The 27,048-nt window shown below is 34.8% G+C and overlaps 1 protein-coding gene across 2 annotated transcripts in view; it reads right to left on the bottom strand.

The window, feature by feature from the left end:
- The window catches only part of LOC308176731 (uncharacterized protein), a 583,853-nt gene that overhangs the window by 357,579 nt on the left and 199,226 nt on the right, over window positions 1–27,048 (bottom strand). The window contains exons 2-3 of one of the 2 annotated variants that reach the window (XR_013938546.1): window positions 18,124–19,204; window positions 9,202–9,284 (exon numbers count right to left, since the gene is read on the bottom strand). The gene's annotated coding sequence lies outside the window, so the exon portion shown is untranslated. Of the gene's footprint in view, window positions 1–9,201; window positions 9,285–16,161; window positions 19,205–27,048 lie in introns of both variants that reach the window. The other variant, XM_080552863.1, reaches the window with a different exon arrangement.

The raw sequence follows: 27,048 nt of genomic DNA, 5'->3' as shown, positions 1-27,048 counted from the left end.
TAGAGCATAATGTCTAAATTGCTTTTAATCAAAATTAAATGTAGAGAACTTCTGTGGGAAAAACAAGTAAAAAATAAAGACAACTTTTTCATACCCTACCTCACAATCAAAAGAAGCTACAACCCTGCAATGTGAAACGATTTCTCTTGTTGGGGACAAGGAGAGAGAAAAATTGTCTCCATGTGTTTACAGATAATGAAGAATAAAGTGTCTGAAGAGCCTTGAATGAATGCAGAGATGCAGTGGAGACAGAAATGAGGGTAAATTTAATTGAAAGAGGGAGTGACTTAGAAAGATAGAGCAAACAGTTTAGTGATCTTGTATTGTAATGTATGCTATCTGACAGCAGTGGGGTTTGCAGTGCATCAACCTGTTTACAACACTTGTTTGCAATTGAAAGTAACGATACCACAGTGGAACATCATACACTTGTGGATGGAGTCCAGGCTTTGGAAGACCTTAGTGTCTCCTGTTGTGTCAAGTTCTTTAGTACAAGTCTCTACCCTTCTAGCACTTCTTTTACCCTTCTGTACCCACTTGATTCCCAGGCCATTAGAGTACACAAACTGTAAGGGCAACTATTTACAGAAATAATACTTTTGTCAACAACACTGGCAGCAGCAACAGCAAAAATACTAATGAGCTTGTGCCTTTTTTAAGCACCATTGAGCATATGGTTAGCCTTTGTTATCAGACCAATATCTTGCAGCAATACCCATCAAATTATTCTGCTTTCATTTCAGTGGAAGGAGATTTTTATGATGAGATGTATGTCTCTCTATAATACACTGGGATGGAAAAATACAATTGCTTCCTGGTATCTCAGAGGAAAATAACCGATATACCTTATAAGCCCTGCTAAGGCTAATCAAGCCAAGAGCTTTACATCCAAAATAAATAAATAAATAAATAAATAAAAATCTCATAACACATCCTGTATAAATAAAAGCTGATCCAGATTAATGGCAATGAGTTTTTGAATATATTTTAAACTGTAGCACATTATTTGTTCTTTGTTTAACTAAATAAATTTTGAAAGAACTGTTTTCTGAGCAATTTAGAAATTCCTAAGAATTTATAAAGTTTGTATAAACACCAAGTTTCAATATGGCAGACATACTGTACTGCAAGTATAATTTATGAACTAAAGGATGAAGCAGAAGTAAGAGGACACATAGTACTAATTCTTTCATGTTTCTTCAGTTACCGAGATTAATCAAACACAAACTATACTGCTTCTAGCAAACCTATTCTCAAATAGAAGGTGAATGAAGCAGCTACCAGGATGTAAGTGCCTTATTTTAAATATGTGAAAAAGTAAAAATTTCTCTTCTTTCCATATTTGCTTCAAATCATGGGGACTAAAAGATTAGTAAAACAGTAGCACTGATTCCATGCCTCTTCAAAATTTCCTGGATCTAGCAGATGTTACTTCTCTATTCCCAATCCATTTTAGCTTTTTCTAGGACCTGTTATCTAGTTTTAGCTTGGCAGTCTATATTGGGTTTAGTAAAATGAAAATCAAGTTACTTATTTTTACATCTTAACATATCATAACAATACAAAGCAAATATTTTTATTTATTTATTTATTTATTTAAATAATAGAGACTAGGCCTTTACTTTAAGGAGTTTTCTAAATGCAAATTGAATGTCTCTCACAGCTCAGTGTTGAAAACAAAAACATTTCCACATGCGGGCATTCAAGAGCTTTCAAAATTTCCAAGCTTTAGCCTTATAAACTGTACAGACTACTGTCTACATTTTTGCAAAACAGGTATTCCCTGATGGTATTTGGAATTCAAATGTCCATTAGTCTTGAGTCTACGGCTGAAAGCAACTATGAAGGTTAGCTTTGGGGCATGAGGGCATCTCCTTAGAGAATCATCTGTCTTTCCAACTTACTTCTTTGGGTGGAGAACACAAGTAGGACCCAGGTAGAAAATGCTTAATGTACACTTTGCAACCTCCCCAAGGAGGTTATGCCTCCTTATGCCATTAGGTTAACTTAAATGGTTTTCCTAGGGCTATGAAGTACCATCTTTAGATTCTAAAATTGGACTAGTAGCATAGCTTAAAGCATTGTAAGTTGAAATATTCAGTGATAAATGTTCACTAAATTACTATCATTATGTAAAAGATATTACCCTTAATAGTCTGATGGTATACAATAAGGAGTTCAGAAGTATCCTGCAATTAGGAGCTTAATTTCAGACTCTCAATACAGTCTAAGGTTTTTCTTCAAACCTAGTTTTGAATGAAATAGTTTCTCCATAATTAGCCGTTAACCCCCCCCCGAAAAAAAAAAAAAAAAAAAAGAAAAAAAAAAGAAACCCACCTTCTTAAATGTCTAGAATCTGAGGATGATATTTCAAAATAATTAAAGAGTTTTATTTTCCATTCGGTTAAGCAGAAGGTAACATGATGGAGTAACACCATTATTTTGAGATGCAATTAAGGTACCTTTTATAGTTGTGATGGCAAATGTAAATGTAATCACATACCAATTAGCAAGTAACTATGCTGTTACTACCTAGCTTCATACTTTGAGTTAGTACCCTGAACCTACTTTCTTAAATATTAATTTCATTAAATGTCTATACACCAAAGAAAATAATAGAAAACTTTCATATAAACAGATATACATAGACATTATATTGCCACAGTATAAAGGTTATATATCTGAAATGATCAGAAAAGTGACTAATACTAATGACTCATATTAATAAACTTTGTTCATACAGAAGCAAAATGGCACGAGCCTGGCCCATTAACTATGTTTTTTATACTAACTATTGAAAGATTTTGTGGGCTCAGAGCAGCAATTCACTAGCAGTAATTCAGGAATAGCTTTAATAAAATGGAAGAGAAGAATCAAGCTGAGAATAAGGTCCCTTGTCAGCATTGTGACCGGTGTACTTTAATTTTTTTGTCCACGTATTTCAGGAGTTACCTTCACTACAGTGAACTTTTGAGTGTACTAACAGCCATTTCACCTCACTCAGTCTAATAAAAGCACTAACCAATACTATTTTGCAGATTGTAGGCATAAATTGGAAGCTAAAATATTAAAGCTTACAATAAAATTCAGAAGAAGAAATGTATGGCTTAATGGAAATGAAACTCAAGTTGTTGTCTTTCTGTCTGCTATTAAAGATGAGTGATGGTTCAATCTTTTACTTCTTTTCCTAGAGTATGGGTCATTTTGAAAATGGTCCTCATTACTGTAACTCTCACCACAAGTTTATAAACTTAATCAAGATCAATATAACAGCATTCTACATCACCTTCCTCATTACTAGGAGATATTTTAATTTGTTCTCACAGTTAGTGCTTTGGAGAGGCTTTTTCTCACATATGTATTGATTTCAATTTATTCGACTCTTCAAAAAAATTGGCTGGATCAGGGCAACCTTTTAACATAATTGAAAATTAAAATAAAATCTTAGCTTCATGTGTTTTGCATGTCCTAACAAGTACTTTTTGTTTTGTTTTGTTTTGTATTTCTCTGTCACGTTCATATCATCTCTTACATAGCTAATTGCACTGTACAAATCAGTATCAATCTACACGTTGTATCTGCAGTGTTAGGTGTTTGTACAAGACACAAAAAAAGCACTTGGCATCAAAAGTGAACAAAGCTGAACATCAAAAATGTTCACAAAAAGCAAATCAGGCTTTGAAATGAGCAATACACAATATCAGGAAGAAATGCAATAAGTGCTGGAATCTCTAGAGACTGGTGGTTTCCTGCTGGAATACGAACAGTGTGAACGGGGGATTTTTAGGAAGAAAAGTCAACACTTAAGGCATATGAAAGAGCTCTGATACATATTTCATACTAGCATACTGTGCTAGTCCTGCATTACAGTAATTTCAAAATGTTTGCAATGAAAATTCTGTTTTAATAATTGTGTAAGATACACCTATCTCTGTAAACTATAGTGATACTAAAACATTTTCCATACACTATCAGTCACAAAAATAGGACGTCAGTACAAAAAATGAACTACTACTAATTCAAATACTGTCACATATATTTAAATAACACTAATAATACAGCATATTCAGGTTTGATGTAACTTCAGTTTAAATGTGTTAGAACAGTAAATATTCAGTCTATTTTTCCACTCACTAACTAGATGCTATCTAAAAAAGATGAAAAAAAAATTCAGTTGTTCTAAAGGAACCTTTTACTTCATTCAAGAGCAAATCTTAATCCATTTCCATATGAGTTTTATGAAAGATCATGAATCGTCAATGATTTTAGAAGATAACAGGACAATTAATCTCCTAAATCTTTACTTGTTACACCTTGAAAAGGCAGTCTAGTAGGTATTATAGTTGGATGCTCCTATTTTTATATCATCTATACAAGAATTCAGCCTCATGCAGGACTACTTTCAAGGTCAAAAAGCTCAATTATTTTCAAAGTTTCCCTTGCACACAGAATATTCCTCCCACTTATTCCAATAAAATTTCTCAAGCTTTATACCTTGCATACTTCAATATTTGCCCTTTCTAGTATGCTTCTCTTTAACACTGTTATGGTCATACCAGGCATATTAGCACTTAGGCACTGTATGATATGTGGTTGCCTGACAAAGAATACTTGCAAATACTTAAAACCTCAGAAATTGCATAAATAAACAAAATAAAGATTAGTCGAAGCCAAGGATTGGCAAATGACCTTGAAAGGTTGGCAAATGACCTTGAAAGGTTGCAAAGTCTTTCTGAGTTTCTAATTTCTTTCTCTAAACTAAACTTGTATATATTATCTGAAAAGCTTCACTGAAATACGTCCTGCATGTCAATAAAATTTCTGCTCTCTGTAGAACCTGAGATTATGAAAGAACATTTACTAAAAACTTGGAAAAATATTTTTAGAAGCACCTTTTTTATTAAAGACCAGTTTAGACCATATTTAACTTCACATTAGGAACATACTTCAACACTGAAATGGGAGAAAATTCATTAAAGAGCTTATGTCACTAATTTAAACAAATGTTCAGGACCTAACTTTAGGACTAGACAGGGTTAAGCTTTCATATATAAAATATGTGATGCAATCTGAGACATCTCCTGAAATACTCTGTATAATATGCATCAGCCTAATATGGAAATAAAGATATTTAATGCAGATTTATTTAGGGGAAGCAAAGAAAATGTGAAAATGCACCAGGATTTATGACTAGAGATAAACTGGTAGGTCACAGACACACACAAACTGAATGTACACGAAAGAAATCCTTCCAGTGATGACTTATGTCAGCTTTATGTTCATAGATTGTGAGACGTTATTTCATTTTCTGCATCTGTAGTAAAAACTTTTCCAGTAGAATCGTAACTCACCAAATGCTTATTAAACCTTTTTTAAATCTCACTCATCTAAACATGTCTACCTTTTTCTTTGAAACTTTACAACTTAAAAGTTTAGAAATGTTTTTAGAAAACCACAAGGCTTTCTGTTTAATTAAAAGACAGAAGAAAACACAGAGGATACCAAAATATGAATGACTGAATTTTTACCTAGCTAAAAGCACTCAAAATCTTCTTCAACATGGCTATCATTGCTCTCATGTTAATGACACCTTGACAAGTCAGGAGGAAAATGAAAAACATTGATTTCTGAAGGACTTTTCGAATCTGTAGCCAAGTAGCACTAGAATATATTAGCTTCTAATATTTTAATAAAGCAAAATATTTTCTGATTTTTCCTCAGTAGCTTATGGTTCATCTAAGAGAACAATAGCACACCCAGTTAACAAAGAGTTACTTCTAAGTATGTTACCTTAATCTCTTTACTTGGTAAAATGATGCTTGGATAATGCAATTTATCCTTTCATGAAATACGAAGCCTGGTTAAAGCCAAAGTTCCCCTAATTAGATAACCTTCAACATGCTTAAGGTACAGGTCTTTAACTGAAAATTAAGCATCCTAAAATGAACCTATTGCAGCATCATTGTAGATAACTGAATTTCTTTTGTTTGGTCTCACTAACAATCATTAATACCTTCAAGTTTCAGACTCAAAATATAATGAGACAAACATTTCAATTACAACTGTTATAAACAGAACTAAGTCACAACAGGAATAAATTTTACTTTAAAAATATTTAAAGCTAAGACATTCTAGATTTGAAAAAAGCAAAATGCAATAGCTGTGTAAGAAATCTGCATTAGAAGACTCTACATGCAGTAGATGCCCTTTGAAACGAAATGTGACAAAAAAAAAAAAGCCATGCTGTTAGATTATGGGTTTGTTATAGGTGATTTTTTCAGATATCGTTTGTTATAATTACATTTTCAGTAACTCTTGATAAACAGTAGAGAATGAAAAACACTTAGAAAATGTGTTTACATGTTAAGATTCTTGACTGACTTTTAATAAGCTATAATTATTCCCTCTATGAAAAAGGAAACAATAACCCTTTTTTGGGTCAGCAGAAACCTCAGAAACATACCAAAATGTTTTTCTCTCTCTCAGATATAATGATAATGTCAAAAGAGAGACTTAGAGATGACTTATCCATTTCACAGCCAGCAAATATATTACAAAGAAGCTTTCTGATAAGGAACTATTTCTATTTAGGAAATCATCTGTTTAAAAAGGAGACAGTGCTGCAGAAGTCATATGCAAATTCACCTCCACCTCCACACACACACACACGTCTCCTTCTGATCATGTGAGTTCAGTCTTTATTCAGAACTGGCTTTTCATATTACAGGAATAAGAAGATAGCGACAAAATGAAGATCTTAATCTCTATGGCAAAGGCAGATACCTTCAAAACATTAAACCATACAGTTCACTGTAAGCCACTTCCCTTCTTCCAAAATCAGCCAAATACTATCTCAAATTCACCATTTTCATTCCTAATTCCCTGCTATGGTTTTGGGCTCATGGAGACATGATTATGTTGAATTCATTTTCTATTAGGCTTTTCACTACAATGTTTTGACCATGTATGATTATACAGCACTCTGAGAGCAGAGAAAATTACTGGTAATTTAGGAAGAAATTCTACAACGAAGGCTGCAAGAACATACTCTTCAATTTAAAAGGAATTCACAGAACATGCTTGTTTGTGCTGGCTGTAAGTGCTGCTTAAACCTACCATAGCCAGATTTATCATTCAAATAAATATCATTTTATATCTTTGTCGTTCTCTCACTCTCCTGAGAATTTAAGTCATCTTGCAGAAATCTTTCTATAACCACTGAATACATAATCCTACCATTCATCCAATTATACATGCAGCAGCAGGAAGGGAAATCAAATAATATGTTAGTACTGTGATGAAACACTGTGTTAAAAAATAAATTTTAAATAAATTTATTAAACTCAGACACTGGCTTGGTGTTAGTTCACTGAGTTTCTCCAAAACAGGAAAAAACAGTGATCCTCCTTGGGAATATTTTATTATATTAATTTTTGATAGGAAATGTTCATTCACAGAGAAAACAGAATTAAACCAATGTTTCTGTTAACCCGTGATTATCTGTTATATGTACTTGAACTGCAGATAGACCTTTATGCTAGCTTCTGTTTTAATTAATTCATCTTCTACTCCTTCAGTATTATTCCTATCTAAAATTTATTTATTATTTACTTTCAGCTACTCTGCTATAACTTTCCCAATTATTTTATAGACCAAATTCTTACTTCTTTAGACCTGCTTTTAAACCCACTTTTATCCTTTTATCTATGGACTTTTTTTTTTTTTTTTTTGTAACCAGAGATGCTTTTTATAGAATAGATAAAGCCCAACGACACAATTTTTCTACCATCTATTGTTTGTCAACCTTGTTGATTATGATACACAGAGGATGTTAGGGGTCAGGTCACAGCTAAATTAAGACATAAAGGGGCCTATTTCATCCACCTGCACTTCCGTGCTTCTAAACATTTTTAAAAAAGTAGCTAGAAGACCAGAGATGTATGGCTAGCCCAGATATATCCTGATGCTTCGTTGGCTTTTCTCTATTCTCCAAAAAGTGTAACAGTTAAGAAAAAACAAAACCCGCAACCTGAACTCTAGAACACAACAGAAAGTGTGGATTTCAATGTGAATTTAATAGGTAGATGAAACTGAATAAAATAACAGGTTGCAGACAGAATGATCCACCTGGTAGCATAACATGATTTACCTCTGACCATGCAAGAATATGGTAGGAAAAAGTAAGTGGGTATAGTTTTGATACTTGGTGTAACAGCTCATTCACTAATTCCAGCTCTTCAACTTCCCAGTCTTTCTGGCCTTGAAGGCTGCAGGAAGGTGCATGTCATTGCATATCTCCGGAAACATCTGCAAAGGCCGCACTAGAAACTAAGAAGGCTCCCTCCAAACCATGGAGGTTTCCTTTCTGTGGAAACCTGTGGAAACCACAGGTTTCCTTTCTGTGGAAACCACAGCTTGTGGGTAGATGGAAAGCACTCATGTCTTCCCCAAATATGGCCACAATAGTCATCTCTTAAGTTTTAGCCTCCACATTTCAGTATATTAACATATTTTACAAGCTTGCATATTACCTAACACTTTAGTTAAGCAAATAAAAGTACCTCATTTCTTCTGGAACGCACAGAGTAGCTTTGCTATTCTACATACTTACAGCTCAGACATCATTCTGTTTTCAGCAACATTTATCTTATTTCTGTTACTGATCTGCTATAGGAACAAACCCTTCTGCAATTTCAGATCTCTGTTGCCAGCATAATATGTGATACATAAACTAGAATTACTGTTCTGTATTGCAATAATCTTTGAAGCTAAAATAATTGGCAAGAACAATAAAAGTCTGAAAATGAACAGAAGCCTTCATTTGCAGTCCACGTGTTATTCTGAGAATAGGAATCATCAGAATATTCTTATCTCCACTCCGTAGGAAAGGGAGGATCAGTGCCACCAGATGAGCATGAGAGAGAGAGAGCAGTACATAAACTCCATGAGGTGAAGGTAATTAATGGGTCAATTAAAAAGCAAACAGGGCCACACAGAAAACAGACATACTTCACTGAAATGTTAGCCTCAGGGTTGGTTTTCTTTTTTTTTTTTTTTCTTTCTTTGCGAGATCTAGATTAAAGCATTTATACTGTAAAGGATATTATATTAACATTAAAATATGTACATAAAAGCCTTGGTGAATCTAAAACACATAGCAATACTTAAATACTATAAAGTAAAAGTTAAAACAGTATTTACCGTCTGAGTGAGCAGTACTTTCAAAGCAGACTCACAGCTTTCTGTATTCACTCCAGATATCAGTTCACTCGTGTTCCTTTATGCTAGAAGACACAGGGAAGATAAATAAATAGGACTGCCTCCAAATGACTGTTCTCTTCCTTAGCCTCATTTTTTTTTTCAGATACACTCTTTGTATATTCTTGGGTATATTCAAGTGTGCTTTGACATTACTAGGTGGTATCAACATTCAATCCATTTTCTGTAGCACAACTACACAAGCATTAGGAAATATTAGAAAGCTTATCATTTTGGCGACCTGTGTTTCATTTTATACCCTGATGCTTTGAGGTTAAAGATGCCAATTACAACAGCTTCTAAATGCCTTCACAGGGGGATAGTATTTCGTTGCCTAGTAGCAATGGCAGTAAGTATCTGATGCTGCATTTGGATGTCAGGATACTTCTGTCATGCTAAAACTATAATAATGGATCTGTAGTGATATCTGCACAGCTAACGACTTTTGGTTGATATTAGGGACCTCACTTATACAAGTGCGACAGCAAATTTTCTCCTCTGCTTATTTCCATTGACTTGTTTTTAGACTTTGGTTTCGGATGAACTTCAGAAGAGGGACAGAATTTGTGATGATAAACTTCCACAACTCCCTATTTGTGCAGTAGGATTCTCAAATACAGTTATTACAGTGAAATCTTTTTTCCTCCCTAGCTTCAATGTCTGAGGAATGAAGTTACAAGGACACAAACCACCTGGTGCAGCAAACATAGTGTCCTTAAGAAATGTACGCTACAAGTCATTTGCAAACACATATTTACCACATCCCTTCCCATTATTTCCTACCTTCACTCCAATTCTTTGCTGCCACCATTTTTGTGAAGAGCACAGAGCTGTTGTTCAACTCCTAGCCCTTCTTTACAAGGCTGAGGAAAACAGAATGGGGCCAGGATATGGGAAGGTAATCCCTAGAAGATGTGGAATGTTTAACCAAAATGTGGTGCTCCAGTAATGAACATACTTGAACTGCTAGGCAGTCTTCCAATGCAGCCTATATCTACTGTGGTGCAAGGGTAAGCTGCTGCTGAGTAGGAAAGGCCCACTTATCCTACTTGTTTTCCTCATTTGTTTTTAAGCCCATACACATTAGGAACACTATAATATTCAGAAAATAAATGAGCACTTGTGTTTTTCCAACATACTTCTCACTATTCATATTGAGCAAGTGTGTACAAAATCCTAGGGCTCATGAAGGGCAGTGTCCAACATTCCCCATCTGAGCAACGTTTCTACTTAACAATCCCAGTCGGAAGTTTTTGCATGAGCAAAGGCTGAGGAATGAATCCAAACAAATAGCCATAAGCACAGAGAGGTTTCAATTATAATCTTGTTTAAAGAAAAAGAAAACAAAACCTTCTCAAAGATGTTAGTTTTCTTGCTATAGATAATGCCCGTAAAAGAGAACTAGCAACACAAAACACTGTTACATAATGCTTAATACATGGAGGGTCAGCTGAGGTATTAATCAGCAAATTTGGGACACTTCCTAAGCAGTGACCATACGCACAAAAGTAAGACTGCAGATATTTAAAGATTTAAAGATTTTATACAAAGAGGTGGCCTTTCAAAGCTGCTCTAAGAAGTACTCCCAGGTCAATTTCAGTCAATGATGCTTGAAGAAATTAAAATTGTACTCCAACATTATGTAGCGTGGGGAACGTTTATTTTTATTTATGTGAAGTTACTTAGCCAGAGTTGGGGAAGGCAAGGTGTAAGCATCTGTGGTTCACCAAACCTTGCTGCCATGTGATGCAAGGTGCTGTGATGCAAACAACATCTCCTTGTGAAATTTAATCATATGGTTGTGCTGTGTAACTGAATACATCATGTGTCCCACATTATTCATAGGACTAAGTCTGGTAGCTGTCATATGTCCAACTGTCAGCTTTCAATAAGCAATATGCTCTATTGCTAGACCCACTGAAACAAGTGCTAATTCAGCTTCAGTTTGGCTATGCAGAATAAGACTCCTACAAATGTTAGTGCAAATGTCTGTTACCTCTAGAGGTCAAAGGGAGGAAAAGAAAAGCAGAGAACAGCCTCACTTTTTCATGTTATTTTATATTTCATCTTCTTCAAAGGCATCCAGGCACTAGCAAGCAATTTATTCTACTAGTGAATTGTCCGATCTTTATCTTTTGGCAAGTAATAGGTAGGATGGGCTAAGAGATTTATTTAAAGTAGATACCATAACCGGATTTAAAAGTCACTGCTCTAGTTATAATTTCTAAAGCTCATTATTAAATAAAATATTACCACTTTTTAATCAGAAAGTAATCATTTGGAAAAAAAATCAAGAATTTCAGTTTTGCGTATTTACACTAGATAGCTAATACGTTTTCAAAACCAAAAATACTCCTGCAGTACTTTTTACTAAACATGCTGTTGTGCATTTTGAGAGAGAGAGAAACAGTCTTCAAAGGAATTTATTTCTAGATGTTAATCACTGTGAAACTACAGTTAAAAAATTTGTTTTAAACCAGACCTTATTTGGTGTTTTTATGCCAGTATTTTTTAACAAGACAAAATCTGTGGTAACCTGTATTCATTCCTGTGATTTGTTCAATACGCTAGCACATTTTCATTCAGTGAAGAGCCCTTTAAGATTTTACTGTAGTATACAAATTCTAGTTTTCCTGTAAGGGTGGACCTTTAAAGAAGAAAACGAGTACAGTTCACAGAAAGGAGTTTTCAGCTGCATTACAGACAGCTGAGAGAATGCCTTATGGAGCCAGATTCATTGTATTAAGAAAAAGCTGCTCAGTGTAAACGCAATTGCACAGCAACTCAGTAAGTTTTCTACTCATTTTTTAACCAGAATGTAGTCAGGATTGCAACCTTGGCTTCATGAATATTCATTTAGGCAAATGATGTAACAGGCCTCTTGTTTGACCAAAAGGGCTGCTTTTACAAGAATACAAAGGTCAGTTGAGCTAAATTGCCCCAGAGGACGAGTGTGAGAAGGTTTCAAAACCATGACCTGATAACATTAAGTTCTTAAAAGTTTAACATTTAGATGTTGTGTTTAACACCCCTTTCATTGCTGTCCATTGCTTTCCACAGACTCAGAGGCATGAAGCATCGACAACACATACCAGTACCTCATGCGCCAACATGAGAGGCCTCCAGGTTGCCATCAGGGTACTGTAAAACATGACAGCTGTACTGTATCCCTTTCACCTCTGCAAGTAACTACATTCATGTTTCAGGAAGAAACATGACCTCCCCAGGCAGAATACTCTTAACAGTAATAAAAATAAAATCTATTTTAGCAGACAAGAACCACTCTTTTGGTGACAGGAGGTTTCTCTGTAAGCACTGGGCCAGAGTCTCAGCTAGATCATGTCAGAGGCATCAGCACTGAAGCTGATACTGGGCAGGAACCTCTCTCTGTATTAGAGAGGAGCCCTGGTTCCACTCCAGCACTACTTCAACAGCATGAAACGAACTGAAAACAGAAGTTTATTTAGTAACCTAGGACTTCAGAAGCCATCCAAGGTTAACGACAGAAAAATCACCTCACCTGCAGATAAAACACTAATGCAGACAATGGTCTTAATATTTAGAAGGGTAACAATTTCTCATGATTCATCATCTTTCTGTAATCATTAATTCTTCGAACTAAACTATGATTTGAACCAGGTCAGGTGACAGACAGCCCTAATTTAAACAATCTCAGGACATCGGAAGGAGAAGTTGAAAAAGCTAGCAGCATCTGCCTGCTCCTCTGGGTAATGGGGCCTGTGACAGGACCTGGAGGCCCACCACTGACAGGAGGCCGCCCACACTTCACACTGCAATCCCCCTCCACACATACCCACAAAGAGGCTTTACAACTCCACAAAGTCTGGCTAAATGGAGGCATATACTAGAGCATCCAGAGAGAAAACTCAGGGAAGTGCAGCTAGAAGGCTGTTTATATACAACTCTACTCTGGGCCCCTGCAGCTCAGTCTGTGCATTCCACTGGTAACAGGGATTTCCTCGGTTAGCAGAAAATATTTCCAAATGCCCAGGGAAAGCTCTTCTTACACGTACTCCCCCCCGCCCCCGCCACTTTGCACTTGCCCCTCTCCAGGCTGCGTGAAGGCCCCAGCTTGCCATGTACTCAGTATTTCCTTCAGGAAAGAGCCACCTTCCTTCATACCAGCTGCTGACTAAGGGAGCATAAGCGACACACAAACACAGCAATCATTGTCTACGCTTCCTTTCCAGTTTCTTCTTGGTTTATGTGGCCCTTTAGTCAGGGACCATGTCTAAGGCATGTTTATGTAAATACTTGATCTTGCACTAGATCATGAATCTAGGAAAAGTGATGTGCAGAAAGGCAAGGCAAGGGAGCATAATAGGCCACACAGGCCTCAGATCTGAGCAGGAGTCTGGTACTGGGATTTTTAATTCCCAAACAAAAGCAGAGAAGCAAACGCCAGTCATTATATATACACATGGTTTTAAATATTGAGTAACCTTGTGGATTTTGGAGGGGGCAAAATTGAGTGTACAACTCTGGGAGGAACACCAACTGCAGGAAGGGTTTAACTGTTCCTCATCAGGTAGCATTTGTGCTCCTTACAGCTCAGAGAAAGGAATTGGTAAGTGTGGTTGAGTTACTAGAAGTGAAATGAGGTTAAAGAAAGTCCAGACCCTCCCTCACCCTACAATCATCTTTTGGCTGTGTCCACACTCACTGCCCCACATCACTTGTCTGCAGCATTCCATAGCTGCATGGTTGTTAAACTGTTTTGTGTCTTGCTCCCTTATTGTCTGTTTCTATGCATTTTTCTTCCCTGTCAGAAGGTATTCTCCTTTCCTGTACCTCAACAGTATCTCCTTTTAGAGAGTTTTCACAGTTACACCTCATTCTAAAAACCTAAAGAACATCACATATTTTAATCCAAACAATTAACACACCACCTGAATATCTGCAGTATGATACAGCTCCATACTACGATCTTAAGCAGAACTGAAAAATTATTTCAATGTCAATAGAACACAACCCACCTATGGTTTATCCTCAGGTTACCAGGGATAGCATGAAATATTCTCAGGCATGACCATGCAAACTGTCCTTTAAAAGCCTCTTATTTTAACGAAAAGTAAGGAAATAACTCTGCATAGACATCTATAGGTCTCTGACTGCCCTCTACAATTTACTCCAGTCAACAGAAGATAAGCAGATGACTATAAAACTGTCTTGGTAGCAAAATACCTACAATTTTCCTGATCAATATTTGCCCTGTAGTCTGGACAGAATCTAAAAATCTGACAGTTCAATGGACTTTAAGGTGATGAGTAACCACTTGCAAGAAAACAAGCAGTCAATATTAAAATTTCATTTTAAAAGACTGTGTCCTAACCATTTTATAAGGCAGCCATCAAAACATACAATTTCTTGACTAATCTAAAAAAACTCCTAACAACATCCATGGATACTCAATCTTGCTGTCTGAGCAGTTGGGCATGCAATGATTCATTAAGGTCTTGTGGAACCTCTGAAATAAAGCAGTTTCTCTCACCCAGCTTGGCTTCATTTGTAACCTCAGATGGAGAGCTTGAGGTATTACATAGCTTTTAATGCAGAGCTCTTTTGCTTCAGTGTGCTCCAACCACTGCCACCCAAGAGTATGTATCCCATTCAGTGTGGCAATGGCAATAATTTTCCCTTTCAGATGTGTTGTTACAGCAACAGAAGATAAAAGTAATGGGAAACTACAGGAAGATACCATGCATAATGAGATAATGCCACAGTGAAGAAAACTCCTACTGCAGATTCTATTTATGGAGAAGCTAGTTTTGAAAATATTTGTTGTGTGTTCTGTTGTTTCTTCTTTTCTCCTCTAGATGCAAGTTAACTATAATACTTATTTGCAATGCTTGCAGTGAGCTGGGCTCTTTCTATTTGGTGCTATATGATATGGACTATTTACCACAAGCAACATGCAAACTACAATATATATAAATCAAATTCTTAAATTTCTCCAGCACCACTTTCTTCCTCTTCCTAATCCATTTCTCAGGAGGCGTGGTAGCTTTAAAATGTACTCAGGAAAACACATAACCAACTGATTTTACATTGAACAAAAAGGAATTAAATGATTTGCTGCAACTTACATTTGCTTGCCAAAATTATCAAAATTGCATGCTCCTATTTTGTCCATTTTAACTGGAGAGCTGTTTTGATTTTCATAAATTTGAGGTAGCATTATGCTTAGCACATGAATATGTGACAAAATAGAAGTGAATAGAAGTGAAAACTATCATCATAATAAACCAGAATACAACATGAGAGTTTATACACTATTGTTTCTTTATAGCTTCTTTCTGTCCTGGATTCTTACGAAGATTCATAGCTGTACTTACACATGTAGGAACATATTTTAGTTTGTCATAACTAAACCATCAGTTTAGGTTTGTTTGTTTGTTTTACATGGAGAATGTAGAATAGAACTGGAACATTTCCCAGAAAGTATTTAGGACCTGACACTAGAAACATAAAAAAGAACCTTATGACTTTGTTGATTAATCATAAAATACTTTGGGAATTACGTCTCTGCAAGATGCTAAACCAGTGGTAGAGTTAAAGGCTGACTGAAGCTTATGAAACTGTACTCAGACTGAAAACAAAACGCTGAAAACTTTTGAGTACTTTCATGAATACAGAAGAGCCAAAATTGGTTGGTAAAGAAACAGACTACCAATTACTTGAAGCTACATTAGAGAATCCACTGTGCAAAACACCACCTACACATCAACAGAGGATTACAAAATTGTAGGAGCATTTGTCAAATATGAAATAGTTCCCTAGCAAGTGACTTCTTGTAGTGGACACACTTTCAAGAGCACTTGTAAACAACGGAATGAAGGATACATAGAGCTTGAAACGAGTATAACAAAAATAATACACTACCCTCTCCTAAAATGTGAAAAGATGACATAGGAAGGAAAACATTTCAGAGGGCAAGATGAGGTGATCTTGATAAACTGAAGAAACACACAAACCTGTAAGGTGCAATATTACATAGAAAAGTGTGAAGTACTGGATTTAGGTAAAATAATCAGCTATATGGAGTATCAGGAACAACTGTCTGAGCAGCATTTAATAAAATCTGAGAATACAGCAATCAAGAAACTAAATCAGAATCAGCATTATCCCATAATTACTAGATCAGTAACATTTTATGCAACTCATTTGAAGCAATCCTCCTACTTTATCCAGCATTCTTGACATCCAGTGAAAAAGAGTAGTTTAGCAACTGGAAAGAATCTAAAGGAGACAATAAGAGTAACTGGAGGCCTAGAAAATAATAATTTATTAATCTTGGGAAAGATTGAAATAGTACATCTGTTAATCCAGAGAAACAAATTACTGAAATCAGACCTTAAGAAAACCTTGAAATATGTAGGAAGCAGCTGCAAAAAAAGATGGTAAAAACCTGAGTTTTGGGTCCACACAGTTTTAAATATTAATGTTCATAAATTACAATAAGGGAGAATAAATCCATACTTTAGAGGGGAAAAAAAAACAACATAAAAATCCAGATAGCTGAGTATGGGTATTGTTCTTATATAAATGTGTTGAGTCTTCACCATTGAAGCTTTTTTTTTTTTTTAACATGCGATTTATTAAAAGCAATATGTATTTTTGTGAAATAAAAGTCTGCCATAGCTATTAATATTACTCTTGAGCAAAGGAAGGAACCTAATGATCTCTCCAAGTGTTGCCAGATTTTATTTTTACTATCCCATGGTTCTAAAAGAGGGGAAAAAAAATATTTGGATGATGAAGTGACCAATAAGAATGTCCTGGTATACTAAAAAACAATCAAACAAAAAACACTTAGGAGAATGACAGAGACAACATAAATCTCTTGACATTCCACTTCATCTAATGCATTTAATACTAATTTATCTGCTTTACAGCCTTTTCAAATGAGACAAAAAAATCAAGTGTTTTTTTGCATGTTTATGAGAAAGCTTTTTACGCTTATGCCCTATAAAAATTGTTATGTTTCGTTATTTAATAAAACTAACTTTTTTCACTTCTGGAATGCTTAAACAGAAGGATTACATGGGCTTTTTTATGATTTATGATCATGACATCTAAATATACTACATTGGAGGATGTTAATCTCAAAATCTCGAAAATTGGCTGAAATCCTAGATCACAGAAAAAAAAAAAAGAGGGATTAACAGTGCAGAAGTTGACATGAAAAACATCAGCATTATTTGTGTACTTTGTAACACACAAAGACGCGATAGTCCTTCAACAGTAACAGCTTCAAATGTCTGGTCTTTTAAGATTTAAGTAAATGCTTCCTTGGTAAATGTATATAGAATAAAAAAAAATTTCATTTTTGATATGTCTTCAAATACATACAGGTCATACTGTCTTGAACTCTTAATACAAAACACTGTTCTTTACTGAACGTGCCTCCTGATACAGCATTTTCAGAACTAAAAAGAAGGTATATTATTATTTTGGCCCTTATTTCACTTCCAGAAAGTAAAAATTAAAACATAATATTGTGTTTTTTGATAATAAAACTAAATATAAATAAAATATAATAATAAAATAATAAAAAATATAATAGTATAATAATAATAATAAATAAAATATAATAAAAATAAAGTCTGATAAGATTATGCCTTATTTACTCTTTCTGTTCAGAAAACTGCAAATGACTTCTCAGATTCAGGTTTGCAAACTCTTTTCTCTATGTTAAACACTTGCAACCCATTCCTAAATCCTGAAGTATCTGCATGTTGTGGATGAATTGTGGCAATTTATGAATAAAAATTAATACAGCTAGACATGTATGCCCAAATAAGCATAAGTGTGGTGAACTTAAATTAGACAACATTATACTACCTGGAATTGTATTGCTTTGTCATGTTATTTGTAGTGTCATCTTCAAAGCAAAGAAGTGAAACAAAACAAACAAAGCTTTTCTACCTGTGAGCTGTGAAAAACACAGAAAGAAAAGGCTTTATATTGTTCAAGTCATTACATTTGCAGATGTAGCAGTTTGACAGAATTTGCTAAATCATCAGAAACAAAGCATGGTTAAAAAAATACAAAACAAACAAACAAACAACAACAAAAACAGAGCCACACCACCATCAAATGTAATTCCATTATTTTTAAAAACCAAGGTTTACTGAAGCATCCTTAACACTCATACAATTTTCAAATTCATTCTTATGAACAGATAAGACAGAAAACCAGTTACTCAGTGTAGACTCAGGTCCTTTGATTTGATAATAAAAACACAGGTACTTTAAGGCCTTTTATTGGTGGTTTTTTTTGTTGTTGTTTTTTAACTGAGCAATACATTAAATAATAGTTCAAATGTTTCTGAGTTCTGTGAGAAGAAATGGGTAGAGACAGTACTGTAACTATAAGCATCCTAACAAGCTAAATGGTGCCTCTTTTAAGTTCTTTCTTTTTTTTTTTTTTTTCCCCTTCACAAAAGCTTCTGAATTGTTTTTCATTTTTCTTCCTTTATATGAACAGGTTTCTTAGTTCATTATTTTCATGTTCTTTCTCAGTTTTTGGATACTGCTGCTTTCTTACATTTAAGCAGGTGAATTATTTGCAAAAAAGTTTTCTCACTCTAGCTTTGCACACACAGATTTGAATTTCTAGTATTTCTGTACAGTTATGGCCTTAGCAAAGTGTGACACCTCAGTAAGAGGACATTGGATGTATTTTTAATTCAACAGCTTCTCTTTTGCATTGGAATCTGTTTTGCTGAAATTTTGACAGAATCACAGAACATATTGGAAGGGATCTCTGGAGAGTTCTAGTGCAACCTTCCCGCTGAAACCAGCTAGTGATGCTCAAATCAGGGCCGCCTTCAAAGTCTTCCAAGAATGGGGTTTCCACAGCTTCAGTTTTATTTCCAGCCCTTTGCCACGGTCACAGTAATCATGAGAGCTTGTGCAGTAACCTGTTTCCATATAAAAACAAGTATGCTGTCTTTAGCAATGAGAGGTGTTTTTTACTCTCAAAATCATTTCCACACAATTCTTCCACCTGAATAAGATGACAGTTACAAAATTAGCTATTTTCTTTAGCTCTAATTTTATTCAACTTCAGCACACCTTATGTCAAGTGGTGAAATCATAAGTTTGGGATGCATTTTATGCAGTCTTCAAGTCCTTCTTGGCTCAGAAACCTGGCTTTCAGGGCTTTAAAGACTAATTGAAAGTTTGCCAAAAAATGGGAAAAAAAAAAAAAGCAAGCTGTGCTGCTAGTGCTGTCCCAGAATGTTCTGTTTCACTGCTGTGTCCGATTTCTAATTTCTGATATAATACATACACTGCCTAATTCAAAACAAAGCTTAAGGACAAGAAAAGACACTAGCAGAATTTGATTGCTTTTAGCTGTCATCTCAAGCTTGTACACTGAGTCTTTTCCCCTTGATAATCACAGACATTAAAATACAAAATAAAAATAGGCTAGACAATGTCAATGTCCCTGAAGTCAGACATAAGCAGGTGATATTGCACAAATCATCTGGTTTCCCTGTTTTTCCCCCTTGTAAGGTGACCAAAGATATTAACCTTCAGAATTTTACTGGAACTTAGCAGCAAAAGCTATTTGGAGAGCTAAGCTATTTTATACCCTATAAGGCTGCTGAATATCATTAAATGGCATTTTTTTTTTAATAGTTAATAGATCTGATTATCTTTGCTGAACTTAAAGACTTGAAAGTGAAACAGTATATGAATCAAATCAGCAAATACACTCATCCTCTTTGTCCTTTACAGATTTCCCCCTCTTTGTAGCAAGTCAAATCAACAATTAAGGACAGATTTTAAACTCCTCACATTTCACTCTAAATGAGGTTTGAACTACAGCTTCTTGTGGGGATGATAAAGTCTCCATAAATGGTTCATCTTGCCATACTGTTTTTCTTTATGCTATTTCTATTAACATTATATTAACATAATGCTGTAAAATCAAACCTGGAGAATTCAAAAAAAATTCCAGACAAAAAAAAATCAAAACGGTTCTGCAATGGAAAGAGAATATTCTATTCCTTTTACACATGCCTATTGTAAGCTGATTTCTCTTCCTCAACATACAAAAAGAGTAACTTTTTAAAAAACTATTAAATTATCTGAGGATTTTCATTTCATTACTTTTTTTCTTTTTTTTTGAGCAGGGTTTACACTACTCTATTTCACATTGATTTGACACAAAAAGAGAGCACTCCCATGTAAACGATGTGAAGATAACATTGATGCAAGTTAATTTCTTAAACCACTCGAGCTAGATTTCCAAGAGCACAACTGTCTAAATTCAGCATTTTAATCTGCATGCACAAAATGGAACAAGTTTTAGTTCTGCAGGTCATTGATTTGATGTGTCTCTATGCTTCCTATAAATTCATCAAATTCCTCTTCTAAACCAAAGGAAGCTTTTCATGTTTCCTGGAAATATGCAATTAAAAATAAATGATCTGGGGAAAAGCTGTTTGGATTGTGAATATGACAAAGCATTACAAGCTAAACTGTGACTCTTTGATGGTAAAGTGTTCAAAAATAAACAGCTTCAGCTATTTGTTCAAATCGTTTTCAACATTCCAAACTGAGTTTTAAGGCTAGAATATTTTACATGTTATTCAAATTTCAAATGTGCTTAGTAAGAACAAACAGAACAGTTCCAACCTTTAATGAATGAACAATTAGTCTTGTTACATGTATTGTATTTGATAAGCATTGGTTTGAATTTCTGATGGAGTTAGACTGTGCAAAATATGAACTAAACAGTGTTGAAACAACATCAGTTCAATTTAATGTTTCTTTGCCTCTTGTTTTTATACATTCAAACTGCTCCTTAGTTTAGTACAGGTAGGAAGACTTGAAAAAAAAAAAAGGAAACATTCACACTGAAGATATTTGAGGTAGGAATTAAGAACTCAGAGAGATGTTTCAGGTTATTAGCTTCAGAATAAAAATCTGAGGAATGGAGCAATGGAGAAGGGGGAGAGGGGGAAGAGAGATTTACAAATACACACTAAGAGCAATATAGTGTTACAGGAGATTTTAAAAAACCCAGGGAAATGCTTAGCTAGACTGTAAATAATCATTCTGCCCTGTCAGGGGAAGTGACAAGGTTACCTTACCTAAAATGTCTTTTCCATTGCTAAGCTTCACAATTCTGTGCCTAAGCTAAACTATTTCTCCCCTCAAATTATCTGCACTAATTCCTAAGAAAAATGAATTTTCTGTGAAATGTTGAACATGTCAATTTTGCACTTTTCTTGAGGGCAATGACATAGCAACCCTGATAACTGGAATTCATGGGGACTTAACACATTTTGTTATGTCTTTCTCCATATCTGTTCCTTTTGGCACTGAAGGCTTCAGAATGTACTTTCAGCTGTATTGTGAGTTTGTTACCCAACTGTGCTTCCCATTGTCAGCTGCTTTTCACAAGTCAGATCCCACCATTAGCAAAATCTTATTTTAAAGAGAAAGATGCCTGAGGATAACTTGGTTGCACAGTTGCTGTTATTCACCTCTTCACTGGATAGATTTTAGTTCCAATACCATTTAAATTGACTATCAACAACATGACAGTAAGCTGTTTTATCCATAACAGCACCAAAGAATACAGTACAAGATGTCAGTGTTTTCTATCTCAGTGTCTTCCATGCAGTACAATACAAGTCTGTAATGATGTTGTCCTGTATGAGGCACGTATGGTAGAACAGTACTGTCAGAATTTTAATGGCTAGCTCTTTATGTGTTGCTAGTATTACTAGCGTTAAATGTTTCATTTTGTACAATGTCCAGTACCTTGCTATGTGATAGGCCTAACAGCCACTCAGCTAGCAATTGCTGTTGATATCCATCTCTGAAGGATAAAGAAATAAAGCAAAACAATGGGTCAGAGTACAGGAGTTGTAAGAGAACAGGAAAATATCCTTCCTTTCTGCTTTTCTTTTCCTCTCTCTCCAGGTTCCCATTTGGAGCTCTTTTTTTTTTTTCTTTAAAGTTTCAAAACTTACAAATAAACAAAACACTGACAATTGGAGTAATCTGCTATCCACATGCTTTGTCCTTGTTACTGAACTCTATATTTCATAATCTCATTGATATAAACCAACAGTCTCAGGAGTTCCGTCAATTATGGATAGGAATCTCTCCACTGAGACTTTACCAGAATGCAGTTAGCCATTGAAGGGGGCGAAAAAAGCCTTGAGGGCATGGAGGACATTAGATAGATTCTGACTCAATTAACTTTGTAAATATTAATTTGAAAGAGGTTATTAAAACAGCCAGCAACCTGCTTGGAGAAATCAGGGATCTTTCCAAATTTGCGAGCATGCTGTATTCCTCACCATGGCTCACTGGTTAATTCCCTTTCTGCAGGGAGCAGGAAAGGTGAAACAATAGATCCAAACCACTGCGTGCTCTTCATACTGAGCAAGAACCAACTCAAGAACAAGACTGGATATGTGATTCAATGTCAGGCCTGAGGCAGTGACTAGGGTGTAGCCTTATGTTTTCATCAGAAGGAAAAAAGAATCCAGCTACACAAAAATACAAAAGACAGGAATAGCTAGCCCTGGAAGTCACTGTCAAGTGTAGCTAATGTTTTCATTATATGAAATTATGCATTTCTAAACTATGCTAAAGTGTGAAGGCATATACTATTTTGGTATGTGTTCACCTGTTATCATGTGCTGGTGTAACAACATCACAGGATGTTATTTGCTGTTGCAGAGCTAATTCTTATGCTGTAGTCCTCCCTTGTGGTCATATCACAGCAGCTAGGGAGTTGTAAAATCATTGCATTCCTGAAACTTATTTGGCAATAGAAGTTACCAATACTTAGTTTGTTGGTATTTCTGAGGGACATATTAAGTTTTGACTCCAAATTTCACTCCAAGTGTTTTGATGTAAAAAAATATATATATATATTAAGAAATTGCATTTTCCAAGCATCAGTATTTTAAACTGATCTGCAAAGAAAAATGACATAAAAGTATCAACTAAAAGGTGACAAACAAAGATGATGTTAATTCTCCCTTGAACTAGCTCACCGTTGCCAATTTTGTTGATGTTACTAGTAGATGTATCAGAAGAATTAAATAATCTGTCTTCAGGTGCTATAGAAATAGTTTTGGTGGCTGGAAAAGTAATTAAGACTATCATTCCATGTTAAATATGAAAATTAACTGTCAGCATCTATTTCAACAATTAGCAAAATAGAAACGATCAAAATGTAATGCACCTCTTTACTGTCCTGCTGAAATAAACACTTTAATAATCAAATACTTCTAGAGAAGATAAGGATTACAAACATATTCTCAGACTTGTGAAGATACCCAAAAATGTAAGGATTAACATGCACTAATCTTAACAAATCTGAAGCAACAAAACACTGCAGGAGGAACGAGGGCACAGAAAGTCTGAAAGCTGGGCCAAAATCACACAAATGACTGAGGTCCATTCCAATAGGTAGCGCAGAGTTTTTTTCCTCCTTTTTCTCCTTTTCTTTTTTTTCCCCTCCTAATAGCTTTGTTGACCTAATTTAGTAATCCATCCTCAACTTCTATCAATAATTATGAATGGACGTTCTTTGAAGACGCTAGCAAAATTTTTCACTTACTACACATGTGCAAGAACCTACATGTACGTAGTTAGTAGTTAACAAAAACCTATACGGCAGAGCTATAAAACTGGAATTGTAAGCTTATTTATTGTATAGAAAACTCTTATGTTGATGATAAAATTTGCAGTATGGGAGCACAGCTCTCCCTATTCTTACTGCCATTTTCCCCTAGTTTGAAAAACTGTAGCACTACTTCCAAGAGCTTTAGTTCTCCTGTTTGCTTTATCTACTTTTGTCTGAGGGTGAAGTTCCTTCAGAGAAATACATCCCATAGTACTCAGAAAAGTGAGGAGACATTGTCTTGGGGAACATGGTCATCAGGCACCTATTCAGTAATTACAGGGAAGGAAATATCTCATTTTAACAGTACTTTTCTGAACCACTGGGCCAGTGCATAAATGAGATCACCAAATCTGCTTCTCTTTTGAAAACAGCCTTAAATGTATTTGTTTCCAAAAGTTACAAATACCTCTGCTACAACCAAAATGGCAAATGTTTTAACTACTGTTAAAAAAATACTTTCTGTCGCTAACTATGCCTTTGACTGTAATACCAAGCACTGTTGTTTTTTTATTATTATTTTTGTCATAGAAAAATATCAAAATGGAGTTTTAATTTCACTGAAAAATGTTTCAAACATGATAAAAAGATCTAAAAAATTATATCACTTAAATTACAAAATTTATTTTCACCTGAAAGTTTTTCCTTAGGTGCAATGACTATTCTTTATTTAAAATTTCCTTTCTTGCATGGTAGAGTTTTCTTCAGGCTAAGAGTAAGGAAAATAATTCAGACAAGCTCCACTTGTTAGTGAGACTGCTTCAGGTTTTCAGAGGCTTTTTTAATCAAATAATTATCTAGGATATGTACCTGTCACTAACAACCACAATTTCTATTGTGATTGTAGGTGCAAGCTTTGGAAATTATACTGCAAATACATTACAGGTAAACTACAATTTCACAGTCACACAGTGAAAGTATTCTGTGTGTGACCCTGGTTATATTATATACATTCACTTCACCCCAGAACTTTTAAATTTAGATTTCTAAACTGTTTTAGTTAATGCTTGCTTTAATTTGAGCTTTGTATTTCCTTAAAAACATCTAAGTTTAATTTAATTCAAGCTAATTAGAGCTTTAAGAAAATGTAATCGAATTGTAATTAAACATGTTAGAATATCTTTTGAAGTGAACTTTAATGTTCAGTTCTACAAATTAATAATCACCTTAATTAGAATGAAGTTTTTCCTTATTCCTGTTTTTGTTTAAGATTTAAAAGTACATCAATGTCTGAATAATCTAGGCTGATTCAAACCATTTGCCATGATCCCATTTCACCCCAAATTAACCATTTTCCATGATCATGAAAAGTTACTTAAGTATATTAATAAATCACGACATATTAAAAATATCAACTTGCACAATGCTGTAGTTAAAACACCAGATCAACCTACATCCTGAGTATATTGGCCATTTCTTTTAGAATATTTTTTGGCTATGTGAAAACTAATCTATTCCTTTAACGAAAGCTTCTTAGATAATGCTTTAGGGAACTAAAAGCAAATAAAGCAGTAAAAAATAAAAATACATTAAAAAATGAAGTTGATTATTATTATTATTATTTTTTACTTCCATACCTAGCATCACTAACTTATGACTTATGACTCATTGATGACCTTGCATCATGCAAGCACTTAGCTTGAAGCCACATTAGCCAACCAAATGTCCACAAAAAGATTCTTTAACGTGTAATATGAAAGATGACGGCAAGGGTTGTCCCACTGGTTTCTGATTCTTAAAAAAAAAATAATTTTTTGCAACAGTGAAATATCAACAGTAGCTGAACTAAGAAGTTGATTCAGCATTATCGTACTACATTGTTACGTTTCCTTTTTCAGCACATTTGAAATATAGGTTTGAAATACATTTTTGAAATACAGTTTTGAAATATATTTTAATGTAGTGTATATAATATATAAATACATATATTATATATTAAAAACACATACATCATTATGAACCAAAATGAACAGTGAATTCATACTAAGCCTGACAGTTAATACACCACAATGAAGACTTACTTTCTTCACAGAAAGTTTGTGACAGTCAGTATTTACTCGGATGAGTGTGCTGATTATGTTATTTTGATGAAAGCAACTGGGCATGACGTACCACTGGGATAAGGAATTTTAAGAATGTCTTTTGCATTCTTTCCCTCACCCACATTTTTATAACTTTTAATGTAGATCATGACCATGCAGTTCTTTCTCTGGAAAAGTTCTTATTTGGACAAAATTCGAGTAGACAAAAGTAAGAATAATCCGACCTTTTTTCACTAATGAAAATATGAATGGCCATTCACTAATGCACAGTACAAGGTACAAGGTCAAGTTCATCTACCAGTTCCCTGCAAGAAAGACTAGGTTTACATATAATATAAGCACAAAAAGCCCAAGTAATTTGTTCATGTTAGAGGTAAATCTGACTTATTTTTCCCCCCTCATAAAATGCAAAACGAATATGTAAATGATTAGTAACGATTATCACTGGAGTAGGGAGATATTTTTTGTCAGAAGTAAAAATTGAGGTTTTTTTTTTCCCCACCATGTGATGGTTATATGGTTCCAAGTAACTGTGACTTCAGAGAGAGATCTCTAAAAAAGCTCCACTTTTTCCCCCTTTCTGCTGAGCAAGATACTAAGATATTCCTCTTACTCCAACAGCCAAGCTTCATGGGATCTCCTTTCACCAGCCACTCAGGAGGCAGAGCACCTGAGTACAGAGCTATTGTACCTCCCAAAACTGTCAGAAGAAAGTATGAGAGTATGTGTATGACTTGTGGAGGTGTTGCTCTTAACTTACGCATTGGGAACAGAAAGGGATTAATTTGGAAAGCCCTTGTCATCTGGAAACATCAAGTGGCACAAATTGCAGCAAGACACGCTACTGAAAGATTAAAAAATAAAAATTAAAACAAAAACAAAACCTCAAGGGCACTTCCAGATGGTTCCTCTCCTACAGATCTATACATTCCAGGTATAATAAGTGAAAAGAAATTTGAAGCTGAGAGAATAGGGGAAAAGGAGCATGGTAACAAACAGAAGATCCAATTCCACTGGGAGATGGAAAGGGACAAAAGACCTATTTTAATACGGGAGATGA

Source organism: Anser brachyrhynchus (assembly GCF_964034855.1).
Source record: "Anser brachyrhynchus genome assembly, chromosome: 12".
Taxonomy (NCBI): Eukaryota; Metazoa; Chordata; class Aves; order Anseriformes; family Anatidae; genus Anser; species Anser brachyrhynchus.
This window is presented reverse-complemented; position numbering and strand designations above follow the sequence as displayed.